The sequence below is a fragment of the Marmota monax genome, unplaced genomic scaffold (genome assembly GCF_021218885.2).
Source record: "Marmota monax isolate L192 unplaced genomic scaffold, Marmota_monax_Labrador192_F-V1.1 WCK01_AAM20220418_F8-fsc00029, whole genome shotgun sequence".
NCBI lineage: Eukaryota > Metazoa > Chordata > Mammalia > Rodentia > Sciuridae > Marmota > Marmota monax.
In genome coordinates this window covers 2,322,528-2,346,009 of record NW_026693024.1, presented here as the reverse complement: position 1 = coordinate 2,346,009, position 23,482 = coordinate 2,322,528, and the positions used below count along the sequence as shown (strand labels likewise).

The following is a 23,482-nucleotide window of genomic DNA, read 5'->3' as shown; positions in this document are numbered from 1 at the left end:
AGGTGAATTTAGTGCCATAATTCCATACATACATCCTTTTTCAGGTAGCCACAATTATATTTTTAAGCTGGAATGCCACAACAGAGGATGATATAATTACTGGCATAATTTATGGTATTTCAAGAAAACAAAAATAACCATGCTGCTCAGGAGCATTATTCATAATACTGAAATCAGAGTTAATTTTTCACTAAAGTTCTCTGTTTAAGTTGGTGTGCAAAGGTGTGGTCTGTTTTATGGGTGTGGTCCCACTCTGTTACTGGTCTATGACAAGGTAAGTACAGAAAATGAGAGTAAGTTTAGAAGCTTTTATAACAAATTGACCCTCCTGTGACACTCAACATCTGATCACATTTCTAGTAATTCACTTTTAATTATATTTCGTAAAAGAGCCAGTTCATGATGGATTAGAAATTTGAATTGAGGACGATGACAACTGGTTCTTCCCTGCAGATGGTTTGAAAAGCAGTGGTTTAGAGTATTCTGTGTAAGGTGATTACTTAATGACATCCATATGGTAAATTCCACATTGTCTTCTCATTTACATACTGCACTATTGGCTGATGACACAGTGTCAGGTGTTCTTCAGTTTAAGAATCCTGTTGGAATGCAGGTTTGCAGTTCTTGGATAATCTGGCTTTTACTTAGATTGTGCTTTATTTTCAGAATAGGTAATATATTTACCTAATTAAAAATACAAAGATGCAGGGGCAGGGGCTGTAGCTCAGTGGCAGAGCGCTTGCCTAGTACATGTGAGGCACTGCGTATGATCCTCAGTACCACATAAAAATAAATAAAATAAAGGCATGCTGTCCATCTACAACTACAAAAAAAAAAAAAAGTTGAAAAAAAAAAAAAAAAGATGCAAAAGAGTGAGTTTTCCTTCTATCCTTGCCAGCTTCTGTCCCACTTTCCTGCTTTTTCTTCTCAGAGGAGCTAACCATTTCTCCTGTTACTGTATTTCAGTATTTGAGAGTAGATATATCCCGTATACTTCAGATCATCTTCTGTGATAACTTTTTGGGCTTAGGATAATATGGGCAGTGGGATAGGCCTGGAGTCAGAGTTTTTTATTTTGCTAATTGGGAATGGAACATTTTCTTTTGTTCAGACAACAGTGGTCCTCCTAGTCCTCTCTTCTTTTTCTTTTTTCCATTTCTTTTTGTTGTATTGGAGATTGAACCCAGGGCCTTAGGCATATTTGGCAGCACTTTCTTTTAAGTAAACTTTGAGAAGAAAAAAATAGTCTTTTATGTTTCCTGGCTTATCATGGAGTGGGAGTGGTAGACTGAAAATTGATGAGGTTGACATTGCAAAGTAAAGGGCACTCCTCTCTTCATGAATCAGATTGAAGGAAAGGTCTCAGGTTCTCAGTAATTCTCCACTGTACCAAGTAGTAAAATGGATTTTAAGGGTCCCAAATTTTGCCTCATAAAATATAGTTGCTCTAATTTTATTTATTTTTTATTTTTCTCTTTTCTTTTTGTGGCGCTGAGGATTGATCCCAGGGCTTCATGCATGCTAGGCGAGTGCAATATCATTAAGTTACATCCATAGTCCCAAGCTTTGGTAATTTTAGCCTAGAAGATTTTTCATTTGGGCACTATGTAATCTTGGTTGTGAAATAATCTCAGCAAACACCCATAGAGTATTTAATTCTGAGCAATTTAAGTTTTTGTCTGTCTCCTGAGGTACATCCCAAAGTGTAGCCAAGAAGACACAGCCAGACACGGCCAGAATAATGACTTTAATAATGGCTTTATAAGGAGTTAGGCATTATCTTTCAACAATTATGTCATAAATGCTAGACAACATTTTTATATATTCCCTTCTAATGATTGAGTTAGAGGTTAACAGGAAAAATAAAGCTAGAATGTATAGAAATGTGGAAGTGGAATGGAGAACAATGTGGTGTGATACAAAGAGCACAACCTTTTGGTCATATTTTAAGACCTTGTGATTTTGAATAAACTTTATCCTCTTTGAGCCTCAGCTTTTTAATCTATAGAATGAGAATAATTAACACTTAATTGCACAGTTCTTGGCATGTAGCATAGCTTTTAATAACCCTGTAAAATATTGACAAATTAAAATCCTGTACTCTGAAATGGATTTTAAAAAAAGAGCTAATTTTCCATTCCTAGATGTGAAAGTATGGAATCATAGTGTGCTTTCAAAAGTGAATCATTGATTTCTGGCAAAGCCAGGCTCTTAATTCAAGAAACAGTGTAAGATCAAATATTTTATAATTCTTGAATGATCTGATATAACTGGTTTGTTCTAATCTTTCACTTCCTGTAGGCAAACATATTTCCATGTTCCGTTTTTCATCAATAAAACTAAGGGAATTTCTGAGGATTTGAGGCACAGAAAGATGGGATTTGTTTTTGTTGTTTACAGCTTTATTTTCCTTTAATTTGTGCCTCTCCAGAGGATGGGTCTTATGGTTGTGGTTTTCAGATTAAATCATTATAATTCTCAACTTTCTTTTCCCCCTTTTCCCTGAGGTTTTAGTATAAAGGTGGGACATGTAGCTCATTGATAGAGTGTTTGGCTGGCATGCCTGAGAGCCTAGTACTGATTCCCAGAACTGGAAAAAAATGTCAAGGGTGGTGGGTGAGAAAATGATATAACAGAATTGGGGTGGTATGGTAGGGAATTCAGGGGAAAAGGTGGTGAGGAGTCTTTGATGCCACTAAGGGGCTTAGAGGCAACCCCACTGGCACAGATGAATTCAGACTTTATAGACTATTCAGTTCCTTTGGAACCTGAGAAATTTTTTAGTCATTTGTCCTTCAGACATAGCCAGAATAATGACTTTAAGCAGATACTAGGTGTCTCAGGAAGGGCTTCAGAGAAACTGGCATCTAGTGATCTCTGTCCCTCTAAGGACCACTTTTGAGCCAATTACATACTGTTTACAGCCCAGAAGTATCCTCCTTGTGGGACACAGGGATAGCTGTAATCCACATTTCCAGACCTCAGACCCAGTGCACAACTGCAGATTAGCAGCCTGGTAGGGGAGGCCCTTATGCATGCTAAAGTGGAGCAGTGCTGCGTGGGCCCTAGTGACACAGATAGGGAGGCACCCCAGAGCAGGTGACAGCTGAGTTCCCTTTTTTTGGAAAAGAGCATGAATTAGCTGTCAAGGAAGGGATGGGGTAGGAGTGGTACAAGGAAAGCAGGTCAGAAACAACCAGGGTTCCTTTATTTGACTTACAGCAGTTTGGTGTATTTGGAGCTCCAGGGAAATGAGTGTGCAAGGGCTTCCCATGGAGGAGCATGAGAGTCTTGATGACTACGGCTGCAGATGTGCTGGATCCTTGGAAACTGAATTTGTGTATATGAAAATTGATAATTAAGCAGATCTAAGCAAACCAGTTTTTCTAAAAATTCTTCTTGGGTCACAGACTGTTGTAATTAAAGCCTGATTCTTTCTCCACAAAAAAGCATGAATGCAAAACACACATGTACAAATGTGCTCACTTGCATGGGAGCCATTTTTGCCTAAGCACATATACATGCACAGGCTCACATATCTCCATACCATATTAGAGGTTCACAGGTTTTTTGTTTTGTTTTTAATATTTTTAGTTGTAAATGGACATAGTAACCTTTGTTTTGTTTATTTAGTTTTTTTATGTGGTGCTGGGGATCAAACCCAGGGCCTCATGTGTGTTAGGCAAGCGCTCTAACACTGAGCCACAACCCCACTCTGAGGTTCACAGATTTAGCAAAGCAGTGCTCCTCTGGTTAAGGTGTAATCTTTCACACTAACTTGAGCCAATGGACATTATGTTATGTTAAAATATTCAAAATAATTTATAATCTAGGAATTATGAAATGAAGTTGGTTGTTATTTTTCTTATGGATTTAAAAACATTCACATATTTCCTCTTTCCTTCTTCAAGTTTCTTGGAATGGAACCCAGCATCTCATACATGCTAGGTAATCTCCTTGCCACTGAGACACACCCCCAGCCCAACATGCACTTTATTTCAGAATCTTAAACACCATATCATTAGAAATTCAAATTATTTCATGAAATGAGTCTTTAAGTAGCATATATTATACCTTTTAAAAACATTTTAATAATCCTCAATCTTTTATATTTTTATTTATATTCTATTTTATTCCAAAAAATAATTCAAGGTAATCTTATTAGCTTAAACTTTTTATTGAGGAAAGTTTTCAAATGTATTGGAGTAGACATCACAGTATAATGAGCCTTCATGTGCCCTTCCCTTAATTATAATTAACTCATAACCAAATTTATGTCATATATAACTGTTTTTATAACCCCTTCCCCAATTTTTAAAATAGTGAATTCTGGACATCATATTATTTCAGCTATATTTATTATAGTGTGTATATATAAGTGTATGTATATATATGTGTGTGTATGTATATACATACGCATAATTGGTTCTCTTAAAAATAACCACTACTATTATTATACTTAATAAGCTAATAATTCAGTAATATAATCAGGTATCTGTAAGTGTTAAGATTTTCACAGTTGTCTCATAATTATTTTTAATAATTTTTTTGAAAATAAATATTACACTTGGGTGATGTCTCCTAAGTTCTTAGTCCCCTTTTGCCAACTTCCCTCAGTTCCCTTGCCATTTCTGCCTTCCTCTCTTCTGTCTCCTGTCCCTCTAACCCTTCTCTTTCACTCCTTATGTGTTTCCCACCTGTGTGTGTCCCACCCCTACTCTCCTCCAGTTGTTGAAGACATTGGGCCATTTATTATCTCATATTTCTTCCAAAGTCAGAATTTGACTGATTGCATTATTATGGTGTTCTTTCATCCCTTTATTTTCTGTAAATGGGTATTTAGATTTGTAGACTTGATCAGGTTCAGTCTTGATCCCCAGAGTGCTTCATAGTTGGTTGTGTGTACTTCCCTTGAAAAGCATGCATTGTCTTGTTTTCATGTAATATCAGCAACCATTGAAAATCATTCTCAAGATCTATTATTTCTTTAGAAGTGAAAGTAGGTGATAATCTAATTTTGTAATTACTTCTTCAAGAATAGCCAAAATATTTTTAGAAAGATAAGCTTTTAAATACTGTATTTGATTATCCTGTGGGAAAAGAAAGGTATATAAATGATCAGTTCTTCATATTTACTAACTTATTTAATGACTTGGTTTCATCTGTCCTCTAATGTTCACCTTTTCTTTAAAAAGTATCAGTTGAATTTATGGAATTAAGTATTTTTGTTGTGCATTGATATCCATTGTTCCTTGATGCTCCACTTGTCATAATCTATGGCAGGGGGTCCTTTCCACTTGGCCTATATGTCCTTTTTTGCAGCCTTGCTAGTCTTTACTTCATTGCTTTCTGGTAGGACAAGGTGATCCATGCAGTTTTCCTTCTTCAAATCTATAATCAGCTCTTTTTCTAGAATCCTAAGGCAGACTTTTTTAAATTTTGAAAATCTTTAAATAAAATATTAGCACTGCCCTTTATTATGTCTCTGCTAAAGTACTAATTTTGGTTATTGCCTCCTAGAATGTTGCTACCTTTTTATTTGACCCAAACCTCTATGAATGTGAGAGTTCAGGCCTTCTCTCCCTATAAGTTTGAGTTCTAGTCTCCCTCATCCTGATTCTCAGTAATGACTCTACTGTAGTTTCATTTAATCCTACTGTGTTCTTGAATGCTCTGTAGCCAGTAGACTCCTGGCAAGTCTAGTTCCTAAATGGTACTCTTTCTAGATGCTGCCACACAGAAGCATGGCCCAGCAGTCAGTTTTAGGTCCATTGTATTTTTTTTTTTCCCCTTTAGAAAGTACCCCTTTCTCTCTCCCACCCTGTAGCATAGCAGTCTTATGTACCTTTATGGCAAAAATCAATGTGTATTTTATTTGCTGTACTTTTTCAAGAGGAGTTCACATCAAATATCTTGTTTAATATATACTACTGCTTTGTCAAAAGCATTGGGTCTGTATTGTTATTTTCATTTCACTAATGAAGAAAATTGAAGCCCAAAGAGCTTAACAGAACTAAGGTCCCACGATTAGTAAATGACAGATTAACGAGAAGCTGTAATTATAATTTAGAGCCACAGAGTATTTTCACGGGGCTTCACTGACTACCATAAATCAAGGGGGTCCCCCTTGCATCATATTTTGAGGCACTCCGGAGTCAAGACAGTCTCAAAGCATTTTCCTGAGTGATATTTGCCTGATGGTGAGCTCTTGCTGTGGATTACTGTTTTATGATTTCTAATACTGTGAACAGAGATTGTCAGTGAGAGTGCATGTTCCTTTTATTGAGTTCTATAATATTGGGAAATAAAAATAAAGAAAAAAATCGAGAAATAAAAAAAGAAGGGTAGTTGTTTTCCTTTATTTTAAGGAACAAATTACAATTTTAAAAGTATTTATGCTTAATAACATAATCAAAAACGTGTGAACAAATTACTTGAAAGTAATAGATAAGAAAACAATTCCACAGGATACTTTAACAAGTGTCTTTGTTCTGGTTGACAGAACAAGGAGAACAAAAAAACATATGCAGCAGTCTAAACTACTTTATCTTAATTGACACTTATAGAATGCTAAACCAAAAGAACATTCCTTCAAGTGCAAATAGAGGATCCACCAAGATACTCATAGTTAACACTGAATATTTGTGCTCTAAGATGAGTGAGATCTGACTAAATAAAAAAGGAGACAGTGGTGGGAGGAGGGAATTACCTGAAAAGAGGCTTGTAAGAAATTTTTGGAATTGGCAAAATTTTATCTCAGAGGTTTTGACTCATGAAATATATACATTTGTCAAAGCTCATTGCATTATACATTTAAAATTAGTGACTTTTACTGTGTTTTAATTACATTGTAATGAAAATATTTATCTAGGGGGTTAGTTTTGATTTTCCTATTCCTGAGGTTCTTAAGTTACCTGGCTTCCAGGCCCTGGGTTTTATCTCCAGCTCCTGCCCCCACCCCCAAAAGTTAATATAATATTGGTAGAACCAAGAAGGGTGATAACTGAAAGAAAAAGAGTGTCCAGGCCTTTCTGATTATTTTCTCCAGCAATTACATTTTTCATCTTTTTGTGTGAATGTGCTGGGGATTGAACCCAGGGCCTTGTTACACAGGGCTACTGTGCCATGTTCCTATCCCCAGCAATTATATTATTCATAGTAATTTTTGTTTTTTATTTCCTTGCCAAATTGGGTCCATACAATTTTCAGAGAATATGTGTTGTTGAAGCATACAATTTCAGTGTTATCAGTATCCTGTAACTCATTATCCAAACATTATAATGTTCTCCAGTGTTTTCAGTTATAATTTTTTATTAGTTATACATGAAAATAGAGGATATTTTGACATTATAAATATAAGGATCATAACTTTCCATTCTTCTGGTCATACACGATGTGGAATTACATTGCTTGTGTATTCCTATATGCACATAGGAAAGTAATGTACAATTGATTCTGCTTTCTTTCCCATTCCCCTTTCCCTCCCTCCCCTTCATTCCCCTTTGGTTAATCCAAAGTACTTCTAATCTTCCCTGACTGCCCTGCCCCATGATGATTTAGCATCTGCATATCAGAGAAAATATTTGGCCTTTGGATCTTTGGGATTGGCTTATTTCACTTAGCACAATAGTCTCCAGTTCCATCCCTTTACCAGCAAATGCTGTAATTTCATTTTTTTCTTTAAGGCTGAGTAGTATTCCAGCCTTTGTAAATGTACTACATTTTCTTTATCCATTTATCTATTGAGGGTCTCTTAGGCTGATCCCATAGTTTAACTATTGTGAATTGAGCTGCTATAAACATTGATGTGGCTGTGTACTGTAGTATGCTGATGTTAAGCCCTTTGGGTCTTTCTGGTGGAACTTTTTGGGTCTTCTAGGTATAGAATCATATCGTCAGCAAATAGTGCTAATTTAAGTTCTTTTCTTACACATATCCTTTAATTTCTTTCATCTAGTGTCCTAGGAGTGAGGATAACTGGGTCAAATGGTGGTTCTATTCCAAGTTTTCTGAGGAATCTCCATACTGCTTTCCAAAGTGGTTAAACCAATTTGAAGTCTCACCAGCAAAGTATAATGTTTCAAATTTTTGTCCCTTTGATTTTTGTTACTTATTAGGCATTTTTTTTTTTTTTTTGAGATGGTCATCTTGCCAATGCTTGCTACTAAAGCAATATGGTGTCTGAGTTTGGAAGGATGTTAAATTGTCAGCATGTTTTTAAGCTTGCCTGCTTAAGTCCTGGAGGAAGACCTTCTTGAACTCCAACTTTCCAAACTAGAAAATAACTAACACAAAAGCCACTTAAGGAATTAGTTGAGGTATTGCTATTTTATAATTGAATCCTTATGTTTTTAAAAGCCACTGCCTGAGTTAGTAGAACTTTTGTATATCACATCACAAAATATCATATTTAGTTGGCTTTTTAGTCAATTGAATTACAAAGAAATGTTACACAGGTTCTTAATGAAAAAATAAGTAGGCACTATTATATTAAACCTCCCCATACAACCCTACTATATTTACTTAATTGAATGAACTGTAATTCAAAAGGGACGGGTTATATTATTACCAATTGTTGAAAGTTTAGTTAAATTTTAGATGATTACACTAGGAAAAGCAATAGGAAAGTTATATTTTTGAAATGCTTCTGTATTATGTCTTATAGAAGTACTTATTGCAGTTCCTACTTTGCCTCACCTAAAATAGAAGTGGTAAACTTGCTAATCTTGTTTTCCAATGGAATAAATATTTCCTGGGAATTTAGAATTCTGTAGTAATTTTCTGGATTTAATTTTTTTGGTGTCTGCTTTCTGACTCTATAGCCTAGATTATTTTAGGAATAGTAACATTAAAATTTTTTTTTCTTTCATATCTCTTGGGAGTTTAAAAAAATTTGTTTTTCAGGGGAGGGAGCTTTATTTGAGCATTTTAGACACAAGCCCTGTTTACAAAATATGTTGGACAGATATCACTATTGAATTGGTCTTCTCTAAAGTTTAAAATGCATATTAGGGAACTGTAAGAGAAAGAGTGATTGAAAGTGTTATATGTGGTCTTGGGTAACAGAGTGCCATCTGCTGTGCAGGACCGCTGCCCCTAGCCGGGGAAGATTGAGCAAGTTGGCCAATTCAGGGAGAAGTCAGAGCTGAGGAAACATAAGCCTTCAAATCTGGAAGGGACCCTCATATAATGCAGATCTTTGATTTCCTTAACCAGCAGCATCTACCCCAATACAGACTAATTCACTGTGAAACTACCAATGCTCCTATTTTGTCACCTAAGGATATTTAAAATAAAAACAAACTTAAAACCTCCGTGACATATATAGCTTTAAATATGGCCATCATTTAAACTAAAGAACATTTGTTTTAACAATAGGAAGTTAGGAAGCAAGTCAAGAGTAGATGATCTTACAGGAAGTCTGAGTATTGAGTTATGAGTTTATCTAACATTATCTTGATTTCAGTTTTTGTTTTGCAATGCCTGGTGAATCCTTAATTATGGACCTGCTTTGATAACAGTTAGGGAGGTGAAAGTCTTAAAAGGTGACCTTGGAGCTATGAAGAGGTTTCTGAACTGAGCTTAAGATGCAGTTTAGTATAGTAAGATCCCTACTCTCATCCCTGTGACCAGCTCAGGTCAGCTTTGGTGCCAGCAGTCAGTCACATGGTTATTACCTGTGTTATTGAGAACATTAGAGCACCTAAACCCAATATACCCTCACTTTTCTGTAACTAAGAATGGTGACAGTGAGCTTTTCTTTTTTCTTTTGGTTGTAGATGGACACAATATCTTTATTTTGTTTATTTACTTTTATATGGTGCTGAGGATCCAACCTCACATGCTCTACCGCTGAGCCACAATCCTAGCCCCAACAGAGAGTTTTCAGAGAGGTGTTTTATAGTTTTCACTGAACAGGCTTTAGATTCAGTGCTAGTTTTTTTTAACAACAATATGCAGATTTTACTTGAAGAGTAAAAAAATGTTCTTTCTAGAATTGCAGCTTCTCAAATTATCACATTTCAGGCATGCTTTGTTCTGAAGGACTTTTATTTCCCTTTGGGTATTTCAACTGCTCTGAGCTCTTCCACAGTCTGACTGCTATAAATCTATGGAAGAATATTTTGATTAATCATAAAAACAGTTCCTTCTAAGCATCTAAGATCAATGGGCTGCCATCAGTACCACCTCTTTGTGGCCCAGTAAGGTTGTGGAGGAATTGTGTGGACATCTTGCATGTAACACTGTACAGTTCTCTTGTGACTGCTAGAACTCGTCTATTGAATGCAGGTAAGCTAAATACACTTGCACTGAGAGAGACAGAACATGTTTCCCAGAATGGTGGATGAAGACTTTTCTGAACTGGGAAAGGAAATATCTGTCTTCCCTTTCCACCTTCCCTCCCTCTCTCAGGTCTTCCATGTGCCTGGAAAAGCTACTAAATTGGCAAGCACAACATATGCTTAACTTCCTGGTTCTGGAGAGCCTATGTTAGAGAACTAGGCTAGGAATTTATCTATGTAACCCCCTTCATCCTTAAGATGAAATGTTCAGCTGCAGTCTTACCAGGAGTACCTCTAAATGGGCAGCACTGTGATCTTCAGGGGGCAAGGAGGAAGCTTAATGTGAGGCCTACTTTTATTTTTACATAATGATGATATGTTAATTGATCCTTGGGGTAGTATTCAAACAAGTACAAATACTCTTTCAACAAATATTTATTGAGCATCTAGTAGATGCTAGAAACAAAATGGTTCAGGAAGGATGAAAACAAGCCATGGGACAATTCAAATCTGATACAAGTTTTGTAAGTTTAATTACAACTCTAAACCTTATCATTCATCATAAACTGAGTATTTTGTTCTCATTGTGGCATTGACAACCAGTTAGTTGCATACCATTCTTCTCTTCCTTACAAATAGAGTCCCTGTATTATTTGGAGCTGGCTCATAGCTTAGTTAAAAGATGACATTTTCCAACCTCTTTAGTAGTTACTATGACTGAGTTCTACACAGTAAATATAAGAGGAAGTGTTTCATGAGACTTTTGGAAAATCTGCTTAAAGGAAGTTGGGGGACTTGGCACCTTTTCCTTTACCTTCCTCTTTATTGCTACCTGGGATGAAGGAGCCTTGAGGATAGAAGCAACTTGGGTTGCTGATTATTGTTGGCCCAGTGGTCAACAGTCCTGAACAGCCCACTGGTAGGCTGCTTAGTATACCTGTGTTTTCATGGCCATCTCTAACCCTGCAGCATGATTGTAGATGCCATCACTAAGCAGACTTTTGCAAATGTGATTTTTAAATGTGCCTATCCTTGTATGTCCCTGGTGGTCTAGTGGAGTCATTCCAGATTTCAGGTAAGGACGTCCTCAGATTAAGGAGCACCACCTATATTTCCTAAATGAATATACTTCAAAATACTTTAAAACAGTGGTTCTCAAAATGTACTTCCCAGATCAGCAGCAATGGCATCAGCATGGAACTTTTTTGGTAATCTTCCCCAGACCTACTAAATCAGAACTCTTGAGAGGATAGGGGTTGGATAGAGCCCAACAATCTGTGTTTAAATGAGCAACTTGGTTGCAGGCCAAAGTTTAAGACCCATTGCTGTGGGACTGGGGCTGAAACTCATTGTAGAGTGTGAGGCCCTTGGTTCCACCCCCAGTACGTACACACACACATACACACACACAGAACCACTGTGATATGACCTTCTACATCTTGCCAAACAAAATGGTGTATGCATATGAGGTTGGCCAGGTGACAGTGAGCATGTTGGGATTGAAGTTATTGAAAATGACCACTCTAACTCTATTCACATTGTCTTCTGTTATGTACCACTGAACAGACAAATGAGTACATCAGAATATGCATAAATTCACATAGGAGAAAAGTATACCTTTCAGGGAGTAGGAACAGCTCCTCAGTGCCTCCTAGTGCCTCCCAGAGGTATTACTGAAATTTGTCAGTCAGCTGTAGCCATTCAGGGTAAGAACCCAGAGCCATGCAGTATAAAAGGAAGCAATGCTTTGCTTGAATTGGAAAATTGATTTCAGATTTGGATATCTGTGCTTTTTATGTTCTCTGTACTGTTGCCACTATTGTAATGAAAAAATGAACATATTTTTGCTTAAAGCCTGCTCAAACTGACTCATGATGAAAAAGAACATGTGAATCTTTTAAAGAAATTGATATCATTATCAAAAACCTCTCTCACACATAAAAACCCATGAAACAAACTCACAAATAAGCAAACAGATCAACATCTGAAGACTTACACTGAACAATGAAAAGAAGTCTGCTGTGTAGCACTGCAGGGGGGACAGATGGTAGTTGTTGAGAACAGTAGTTGTAGAGGCACTAGCAGAAGAAATAGCTTGGTTAGGTTTCTGTGTGCTAAGACGGTGTCAGGGAGGAAGAGCAGGAAGAAAAGATTAACATTAAACAGATACATGAGGTGGGAGGGAAAGGGAGAGAAAAGGGAAATTGCATGGTAATGGATGGAGACCCGCATGGTTATACAAAATTACATATAAGAGGTTGTGAGGGGAATGGGAAAATAAACAAGGAGAGAAATGAATTAAAGTAGATGGGGTAGAGAGAGAAGATGGGAGGGGAGGGGAGGGGAGGGGAGATAGTAGAGGATAGGAAAGGTAGCAGAATACAACAGTTACTAATAGGGCATTATGTAAAAATGTGGATGTGTAACTGATGTGATTCTGCAATCTGTATTTGGGGTAAAATTGGGAGTTCAAAACCCACTTGAATCAAATGTATGAAATATGATATGTCAAGAGCTTTGTAATGTTTTGAACAACCAATAAAAAAAAATAATATGAAAAAAAAAGAACTCTAAGTTAACTTGGGTGTTACATTAATTGGAATTGGAGACAAATGGAAGGTATTTACTTAGAAGAGAATTGTGATCTTTATGATTTAACAAACACATGTGGCTGCTGTGTGGGTGATAGACTCTTGAGGACAACCGTGAAAGAAGGGATGCAGACAGGATGCTACTAGAATAATTTTTGGTAACTTGGATTAGAGGACATGGCAAGAAGAGGGCAGATCTGTCATACATTTTGGAGACAGAATATATGGAGTTAGCTAAAGGATTGGCCTTGATGAGGTGAACTTTTCATTGAGGGAGTTTCAGATGCAACTAATAGTGATTTAAGAAGAGGAAGAATAATGATAGTATTTAAAACCAACCACCAGACAACTGTGAGTTGATTGCTTCAGCTCTACCATTTATTCTCTGAGTGGCTGTAGCCAGTTATGCTGTATCATCAACTTCTTCATTTGTAAAATGGTGATATTAACATCCCATTTGGGAATTGCTGGGAGAATTAAATAATAAAAGTATATTAAATTATTATAGTAAATGCTCAATAAATGTGAGTCATTAAAATTTTCCTTTGTAAAACTTTACACAAAAAGTTTTAAGGGGGCTAGGGTTGTAGCTCAGTGGTAGAGTGTTCCAGCCTGGCATGTGCAAGGCCCTGGGTTCAATCCTTAGAACCACATAAAAATAAATAAATAAAATAAAGTATTGTGTCCAACTACAACTAAAAAATAAATATTTTAAAAAAAGTTTTAAGGATCTGGGGTATAGCTCAGTAGTTGAGGGCTTATTAGCATTTGTGAGACCTTAAATTTAATCCTTAGCAACTCCTCCCCCCCCACAAAAAATTTTTTTTTCTTGAATATTAAATAAAGTTTTTTGTCAAAATACTGTTGATTAATTTTTTGTTATGGAAGCAAATAGCATATCTTTAGCTCCTGTAGTAACTTTTATAGGTGACTTTTTATAGCTGGCCCTCCCAACAACAAGCAAGGCTAAGAAAAGAATGCTATAGTTCAGTTGTAGAGCCAGCTAAGTATTGCCTTTTGGCAATAGGAGAGATTATATGGTGATCCTAGTTTTCTCACCTGATCCAAAACCATCAGTGGTAAAGGTGACCTGTCTACTAGGGTAGTTCTGTCCAATGAAACTTTAGTGATGATGAGAATGTTCTGTTCCGTGCCTAAAATAGCAGGTGCCAGCTACATGTATTATTAAACACTTGAAATGTGACTGATTTGATGGAATAACCAAATTTTTAATTTGAATTAATTTTAATTTGAGAAGCCACAGGTGTCTAGTGGCTTCTGTATTAGATGACATTCCTCCAGAAACTAAGCTCTTTAAATGGAGACTTTTGTCTCCTATTACTGAACCGAGATACCTAAAATAGCACTTAGCATATAAGTAATACTTGATGGAGATTTGTTGAATGAATAAAGGATGTCATTTAAACATAAGGAATAAGGGCTGGGGAGGCAGCTCCATAGTAGAGTACTTGCCTAGCATGTGTGAGGTCCTGGGTTCAATTCCCATTACAGCTAAAAGGAAAAATAAATAAATATAGGAATATATGCAGGAAGCAGCAGTTGTAAGTAATTTTTATTTTATTGATCCATTACAGTAGCAGAGAGATGAGATAGCACCGACCAAGATTTGGGGGGAGGTAAGGGACCCACAGAGGAGAGCAAGGGTACTTCTTGATACTGATATTACCTTTACCTGCAGAAAGACCAACATAAAGATGGCCAGGAAACTGACCTCTGTTAGGGGTGTTCACAGCTCTGGTGATGGGAACTTAATACATGAAGTATCTTAGTGCTTAGAGAAAATTCTCTGAAGAACAAGCCTATGTAAACAAAGACAATCTAGGTTACGAGTTTTGTAACTGTCTCAAATAAATTTCCTTAAGTCACCGGGACTTGGAACTCAGCTCAGTAGTAGAGAGCTCACCTAGTATGGAAGGCCCTGGGTTTGATTCTTAGCACCACAAATAAGCAAAAACCAGGAATGTAAGTCACTCAGTTTAAGGAAGTTTTGAAAGTCAAGTTGCTGAGGATAACCTCAAGGGAAATTATACCTCTCCCCTTCCCTGCCCTTTAAGAAAAGGTTAAATGCAGGTATATGTTGATTCTGAATAATTTTATCTTAATGATAATTTTTATTGTTACCAAAGCATTTACCTTTTTAAGAAGGTATATGATCATGTAAATTTTTTTTTCCTTATGTTATTGTGAAGGTGTTTTCCCCACTAGTCCTTAAGCCTCTACATTAGCACAGGATTTTCTCTTGAAATATATCCCGTTATCAGGAAAACATGGCAAGACTGTTGGGACCAACCTAAACCACTTATAGTTATGTGAAATACAAGTTAGAAGCTATCTTGAAAACAGTTCATTTTAAAGTTAATCACTTTCTTCAAATCATTACAGAATATATTCTTTTAAAAATCATTTAAAAAAATCTTCACACATAAAACAAAAATCGTGGACTAAATGTCACAACAGTATTCACACTGGACTTTCACAGTGGGCCTACTGTACTATGTCTAAAGAAACTTGGCATTTTGTCTAAGAATAAGTCAATAACAGGAACTCAATCATAAATGCCCTGGTTTCCTGCTAATACAGGACTCTGAGCTGCCGACTTGTACTAGGCAAAGTTTAAATAACAGCTGGCAGCAAAGCCTGACAGGGAAGGCAGTATTATTTTTAAATTGTGGAATTGTTTTTCATGAATTTCTTTTCTTACATATTCTTTTCCAATTTTACCATCACTTTTCATTTCAAAATTGAATAAATGTCTTCAATGTGACAGGAAAAACTATGTTGAATCAATAAATGGTAACTTCCCCTACCCCTCCCCCCCCAGTGGCCTAAAATAACTCCAGTACCTAAGCATCAGCCTTTTATTAATTGGACAAGCCTTCAAAAATGAGGAAAAGTAATTTATGTTGGCAATTTGATTAACAGGCTTCCTATGAACACACATTCCTATAAAGTTAACAAGTATGAACCATTCAAGACACACCAAGAAATGTTCTTAGAAACCTTTCAAATGAAAATAGAACAGAATACTGATGGTAAAGGGGGTGCACAGCCCCCATCCAGGCGCCAAATTACTTGACTCAAGGTGACTTTCTGCAGACCTTGTCAAATATAAGAGGCCAGAATTGCTTCACCCCCACCATGTTCACCATTTGGAGACCTTATTTGCTTCTACCTGGGCTCCAGCCTTTCTGTCTACTATGTTCTGGAAACAAGGGCACAGATAATCATTATTAGAGGAGGAGGGATTTCAGAGCAGAAACAGTGTACTCTGATCAGGTAAACTACAATAAACTTGGTGCTATGTCAGATTCAGTAGCTCTTCCCTTCCTGTGTCAGGATATATAGGACACAAGTCTAGACTCTTAAGAATGTAGCTGCCATGACTTTTCCTGGCTCACCTGGTTTCCATCAGTTCAATCCATTCCCCTCCTCCCAGAGTAGGGTAAACAGAGAGAATTGATAGTTGTGCAGATGTTTGAGTTGTAACTAAACATTTAAGCACAGTGATGTCAGAGAAAATTGTTATCTATTGAGAAGAGAGTAATTACGAGTTAAAGGCTGAGAACTTGGCAATAGTATTGTATGACAGTGCTAAATACACATTTAAGTCACCCAAAGCCAGCCAACAGAGAGCAACTCTCATTTATAATGTAATTATTTATTATAAGGTTGTTATATCTACTTATAATGATAATTAGGGCAGACTGTGATATCATTGGAAAGTACCCTGTTATAGACACTGAGTACAAACAAATATTACTACTTCTAAAGATTGTTCCCCTAAAACTACTTTCCATAAAGTTTAGTTAATAGGGTTTTAAAAAATTTTATCTTCTATTCTTAAAATACTTAACTATCTTTTGTGTTGTTCTAGTCCCATATTAGTATTGTTACCATATTGAATAGAGTGAGTTGAGTGGTTAAAGGACACATGGAAAAAGATTGGTTCTCATGCAGGGGTAATGTAAATAAATGTGGACATCTCCTCGGAATAGTTATGTGAGGTCAGGATTGCTAAATTGTCACACAAAAAGTTAGGCAGAATACTTGTTTATAGTTAAAATTAAATTAATGTTGAAAACAGGGTAGGCAAGTTCATGTGTGGGGATGGGGAAGATATAGGAAATTTCTATCTCTTGCTGAATTTTGCTGTGAACCTAAAACTGCTTTAAAAATAATCCTACTTTGGGCTGGGGATGTGGCTCAAGCGGTAGCGTGCTTGCCTGGCATGCATGAGGCCTGGGTTCGATCCTCAGCACCACATACAAAACAAAGATGTTGTATCTGCTGATAACTAAAAAATAAATACTAAAATTCTCTCTCTCTCTCTCTCTCTCTCTCTCTCTCTCTCTCTCTCCGCTCTCTCTCTCTTTAAAAAAAATAAATAAAAACAATCCTAATTTTTTTTTAAAAAATGAAATTACCACTGAGTTGATTTATATTTTATTCTTTATAACATATAAAAGGTTAAACCATATGAACTTACCATATCCAACAATTTTAGATTCATAAAAATGACAATATCATATAAAACTTAATTTTTAAGATTTCAGGTGGTTGCTATTCTGTTCACTCAGTTAAGAATTTGCCCAGCTTTAATTCAATATGTTGTGGTGGGCCATGGCCCAGTCTGCTGCTGGCCTGAGGTCAAGCTTAAGGCATAGAATGTAGGATTACAGAACTGTGGAGTCTGATGGAATTTTTTTATGATAGTGGACTCAAGCCCTGAAGGGGCATCTCCCCAGGTTGGAATATAAGAGAGCCTGTGGCTCTAGGTTCTTCTGTGTTTGGAGTTCTTGTTGAATGTAGGCTATACTGACTGGCAAACTCAAGGGTGTCTCTGGGAGACACTGAGGAGCTGTCCCTACTCCCTCCTGGATACATGAATCTATTCCATGAATCCATGCTTCATTTTATTTTTTTATAAATAAAATAAGGTAAATCAGAGGATAATGTATTGGAATAGTTCTTGTTTATAATCCAAAAAGCCTTGCATGATCAGGGATTGATGGGAGTGGGAATGATAAATGTACATTTCGGACTTTCATCACCAATGAAGAAATAAAGCATTCTTATAGACTTAAAACTTGTCATTGGTGCATTTAGATTTTGAAGAAAGAATCAAAATGTAAAATACCTCTACAATAATACAATGTTAATAGAAATTGGCCATGTACTGAGGCCATTTTAGTGAGTGAATTTTCTTATACATTGTTTATATATAAGGAAAAGTAACTTCTTGGTCCATATTAGTGAAAACTTAAAAAAGATTCTCTTTAGAGAACATTATTTGAGGACAATGCTTTTTCAGACAGATTTTGTTATTCAAAATAACTTTATAACATAATTATAGATTAACTTTTAAATCACATCTTTCTTAAAAAGCTATCAGATTTCCATTTCTCCGGGTGATATTCTCAGTGAGTTGTTCAATTCCACAGGATAAGCTTTTTTCATTATTTTTAAGAATTTTATACATAGTAGAGAGATTATCATTCATTGCTTTATCATCTTTTCAAAAGATACAAGCACACTTGTTACACTAGAGCTGACATCTGACGTCTTTAAACTCATGCAACAAGAATATCCCCACAATGATTGGGAAGAAGCCAGTGATATCATCAGCAGTCATATCTTGCCACTCCTTAAGAAGAATTGCTGAACAAGTTGTAAAGAAAACGTAACATGTTGGCATTATGATGGAAGAGTTGAATATGTCCAGGGCCCGGTTTAGGTAATTTATCTGTGAGCTCACACAAAGGATGAGGCTCAGCAGCAGAATCCAGGCCAGGGGATGCCGCAGCACAGGCTTTCCAGCCAACAGTTTGATGGTGATGCCCGAGCCCTTCACATAGGAGACCAAAATCACTCCAATCATCAAGCAGATTGTTATGTACACAAGAATATTTGTGGCGAGGTCCCACTGCAAAGATTAATATCAAGGACACAATGCCACAAGTGTTGCAAATACCACAAAACCTGGATCACCCAACTTTTCTGACATTTCATTTAAGGTCTCAATCTCCTCTTCCTTTGGAGCATGGATGACTGCAACTGTAGATTCTAAAATTTTTAGTAAACATCTGATTTTCCAATGAAGATCAAGTCTTTCATTTAGAAAGTATGAAGAAAGAATGGCACTTATGACAATGCTGAGAACTCCCAGTGGAATCACTAGCATGGCTGGTACAAAGGCAAACCCAATGAAGGTGGCCACCTCACCTGCTCGCATTGGTAGTCCAGCCCACCACAGCCATTCTTTAAGATATGCATGGCCACTTTGACCTGTTCTCATGGAGCCTTTTCAAACCAATGTAGAAATCATATTTTTCCATGCCCTAGGCTCATTTAGTTTGTCACTTAAGAAGCTCCTATGTATCACAGTGATCCCAGAACAGAGAAACTGCTGGTACTGAAGGCAGGGGGATGCAGTCTTCACATAAGTAAGTTTAATATGGTGTCTCTTTAAACCAGGGATGACTTATTCAGTCTCATTTCCTTGTATATACTACCCTTTATTCCCATTTAAAGTTTTAAACTTTACTGGCAGAGTAGTTCCAGCCAAGACAAAACTACTCGAAAAAAATTATTGCACATGCGCCACCAATGAGGCCAAAGAGCCAGATTTCCGTGGGCTTGAATGGCAATCTGATTCGAGGTGGACTTCCTCACTGCGGATTACTAGGAGAGCCGTAATGAACATGCCTAAAAGAAAGTCAACCCTGAGGAGCTATTCCTGGACCCAAGACCCACATGTTGGCCCTCAAGTCAGCCCCTTAAGTCAACCCTTTTGGCATTGCCTCAAAGGAAGGACCAGCGACCTTGCCCAAGCCAGCTGAAAGCTGCAGCCTCCATGGGAGTACTGAGATAAACCTACCTAGGATGGCCTCCAGCCCCACCATGCTGGGACCAGGGCCACCACCAAGGAAAACCTGGATGCCACTGAGTCCATGCATCATTTTTTGCTTGACGTATTTGAACATCTGCCATTATGTGCAATCCCCCTGAAAGAAAGGTTGTTTTATCTTTTGATGAATTCACTCACCAATTTGAAATGTTTCTTTTTATGTTGGTAGTGTTCTTTATTTTGAAGTCAACTTAGATATTAATTAGCACTCAGTTTTCTTAAGTGTTTACATTGAATATCTAAGAATGTTTGTTGTTGATTGCAACAGGACACAGATTGCATAGTCTGTTTATTTAGATGTTAGACTCCTGAATATCTTAGTTATTTTTACTAATATTTTACTTATTTTAAAAAATATTTTTAGTTGTAGCTGAACACAATGCCTTTATTTTTATTTATTTATTTTTATGTGGTGCTGAGGATCGAACTTAGAGTGCCTCACCCGGCTAGGTGAGCACTCTATCACTGAGTCACAACCCAGCCCTTACTTAGTTATTTTTACTTTACTAACTCATAAGAAAAAAAAAAAAAACAAAGCCTTCTAGTGATTAATATCAGTTGTAGATGCCCCTTGCCCTTCTACTGCAGGGATTCCTAACTGGCCTTCTTGACCCTACCCTTACCTCTTCAATGGAATGACCAGAGTGACTTTTTAAGTGTTAAACCAGGTCATTTGATTTTCTTCCGGAGACTGTATAGTGGCATCTCATCTTACCCAGGAAAAGCCAAGTCCTTCTTAGAGCCTGTTGCTCTTGCCATGTCATTGTCCTCACTGTCTTCCTCTTTCATTGGCTGGCCTCAGCTCCACTGATCCCCTAACCATTCTTTGAATTCATCAAGCTTTCTTTTTGGCTCAGGGCCTTTGCACTGCCCAGATCATTCTATGCAGGTGTCCGCTGCAGAACTTTCTCCCCTCAAGTCTCTGCTAAGATATCATCTTCTCAGTTTGCTCTTAGGATTTTAGTCTTCTTCCTCCCCATTTTTTTTTTTTTACCCTGCCTTAGTTTTCTCCATAGCACTTTTTAGCACTTGGTTTGTGTTTCTTGTTCATCTCTTTCATGTGGAGTGTAAACTTCCTAATTGGAGAGACTTTGAAGTGTTTACTGCTAGAATATCTAATGCCTAAAATAGTATATGACACACAGTAGATATGCAATAAAATTTGCATAATAAATGAGTGAATGTAATCTAGAGTTATCGTACCTGGGCTAAGGTTTCTAGATGACAATATCCATACGTATCACACAGAATCCCTTAACATTTCTAATCTGCTGTGGTCTTGAATAGCATTTACTCTATGGCTTGGTATTTTTATCCTTTACCCTTTGCAAATCCTTAGTTCTCCAACTATATACTTATTTTTTTGACAAGTATTTCTTGTATCTGCTCTTTACTGGGTGCTATGTCTAGATACTGCTAAAAAGTGGTTAACAAATAAAAATCCTGCTGTTAAAGTGTTTATATTTGAATGAAGAAGATTGAAATAAATGAAAATTATTTCAATAAATGACAAGCACCATGAAAAAATAATTTTATGAATAGAGTTTGAATTGGTTTGGGGCCAGTGTTGCTGATAAGAAGGCTTTTTGAGGAGGTATTATAGGAGCTGAAAGTGGAAAGAAGGAGCCAGCAGCATAGAGGAGGTGTTTGAGGCAGTGGAAAAGGTGGTGAGTGGCCTGTACTCTAGGACAAGAGGGCTTAAGTGGCTGCATATACACACAGGTGAGGGCCAGTGAATGGGGAGAGTAGAAAGAGAGAGTGGAACCATTTGAAGTGCAGAAAGTAAGCAGAGGAATTATTGTGGAGTTTATAGACTGCAGTATCAAGTTCACTTTTTATTTCAGTTGAAATGAGAAGCCAATGGAGCAACATCTGATTTACATTTTATAAAGATCCTGGCTGCCTGGGAGTTGTTGTGTCAGAGAGTAAATTTATTTTGGGTTCCTGTTAAGGTCTAACAGAGTTTTTAGTATAATACTTAATTTTTATTGCCATTCATAAAACTAGAATCTTTCATTAAATGGTTTTTAGGAAAATCTCAATTATTGAATAAACAACAGCATGTGCTGTGGATGTGAAAGTTAAAAACACAGAGTGAATTAGTCTGAATATTTTTACCATTATAACCTATAAGAAATGAACATTGTTGGATTATAACATCTTTTTTATGAAGTAGGAAATTGCATTTTCAAATATTATAGGGTAGGGAAATGAGTAGCTGGTTAGACATTAGAGATTCAACTTTATGAATAAGGATATTGTATTCTCTCTCTAGGGTAGAAATGGCAAACTCTTGGTGTAAGGATCCTTGTAGGTAAAGCAAAGCCATTTCCAAGCCTGAAATACTGACTTTGTAAATTGTCCCTTTCCTGCCCTTCCCATTCTAACCAAGAGTGATCTTAGAGATGGGCCTGAGACACCTGGTATATGAGGTAGTATAATTCCAGTGGCTTAGGATCCATAATCTCTACCCTTTCTATTCCAGATACCATAAAGTTTAAAATGCTTAGTTTTTCTTGATCTTGAAGAGTCTCATGTGGTGTAGAAGTTATAGCAGTTCTAATATTTTCCAGCTTCACATAACCATAATTTTTTGTGAAGTACTTTATAGCAGTAAAATGCAAGTTTCCTTACTCAGTTCTTATCTGCAATTCTGCTTTTATTTATTGATTTTGTTTTGTTTTTTGTTTCTAATCCAGTGAGGTCTAGAATGTGAATGGAGAATCCTAGTATGATTTTATGTTTTAGAATAAAAAATAATAGAGTGAAAGTGGTGTCATTGGAGAGAGCACAAAGTATGTTAGTTTATAGCAAGGTCCTCAAGCCTCTCAATATTTTAGGTCTGCTTCATTTTCTAACAGGTATATTTTTCCTGCTTTTAGACAGTGATGGTACATGATACATCTGTTAACAAGACAGTCTTTTCTTCAGAATCACATATATTTGTATATGCTTACCTGAGTGTCCATAAGTATATATATATCCAGATCTCTCTTCATGGACAGGAAATTAACCATTTAGCTCCTGATGCAAGTTCTGCATTCCTGTTACTTCTGTCACTGGCCAGCCCTGGTCTTGGCATTTGCCTCCAGTGGCTGCTTAATTTAGTGAATTCCACACACCTTCTTATCATTCACTCATGGTGAGATTTTAGAGTGATGTGTATTATTTCCATGTTACAGATAGGGATGAGAATGATCAGAAAGGTTACTTTGCACAGCATCTACCTGATGGTAAATGACACAGCTGCAATTTAAAACCCAGGCCTTCCTCTTCTGATGTGTGTCATCTTTTACTGATACTCGGGTTGTTTCTCAATCACAGCTTCTTCAAGAAATGAGACTGATGGTAGGATCTGCCTCATGGCCTGTACAGTGGCCCTCTGAGAGAAGGATGGCCTCTATGAGGGGAGTCATCCTTTGTCACTTATACTGTGCTAAGGCCCTTGTGACAAATCTCCCATTTTTTCTCACAACACTAGCTGTGTCATAGAGCCCCTTGAATTAGAAAGTGTGACAAACTAAAGCCATGCTGTCTTGTTGGAGTGTTTCAAGGAAATGGGACCAAATTCACTAGGAAAAATGTCAAGACTATGTCTCACTTTTTGATTTGTTCATGGCAAAGCTCCAAAGCCAGTGCTTCTCTAGCCATAGTGCTACCCTGTGAAGGCAAATAGCATA

General features: G+C 36.9%; 1 protein-coding gene and 1 pseudogene across 1 annotated transcript in view; one reads left to right on the top strand and one right to left on the bottom strand.

Annotated features, from left to right (window-relative positions):
* Gmds (GDP-mannose 4,6-dehydratase) overlaps positions 1-23,482 on the top strand; it is a 643,159-nt gene that overhangs the window by 28,571 nt on the left and 591,106 nt on the right. The window lies entirely within an intron of this gene.
* On the bottom strand, positions 18,273-19,193 carry LOC124098595 (magnesium transporter NIPA2-like; annotated as a pseudogene).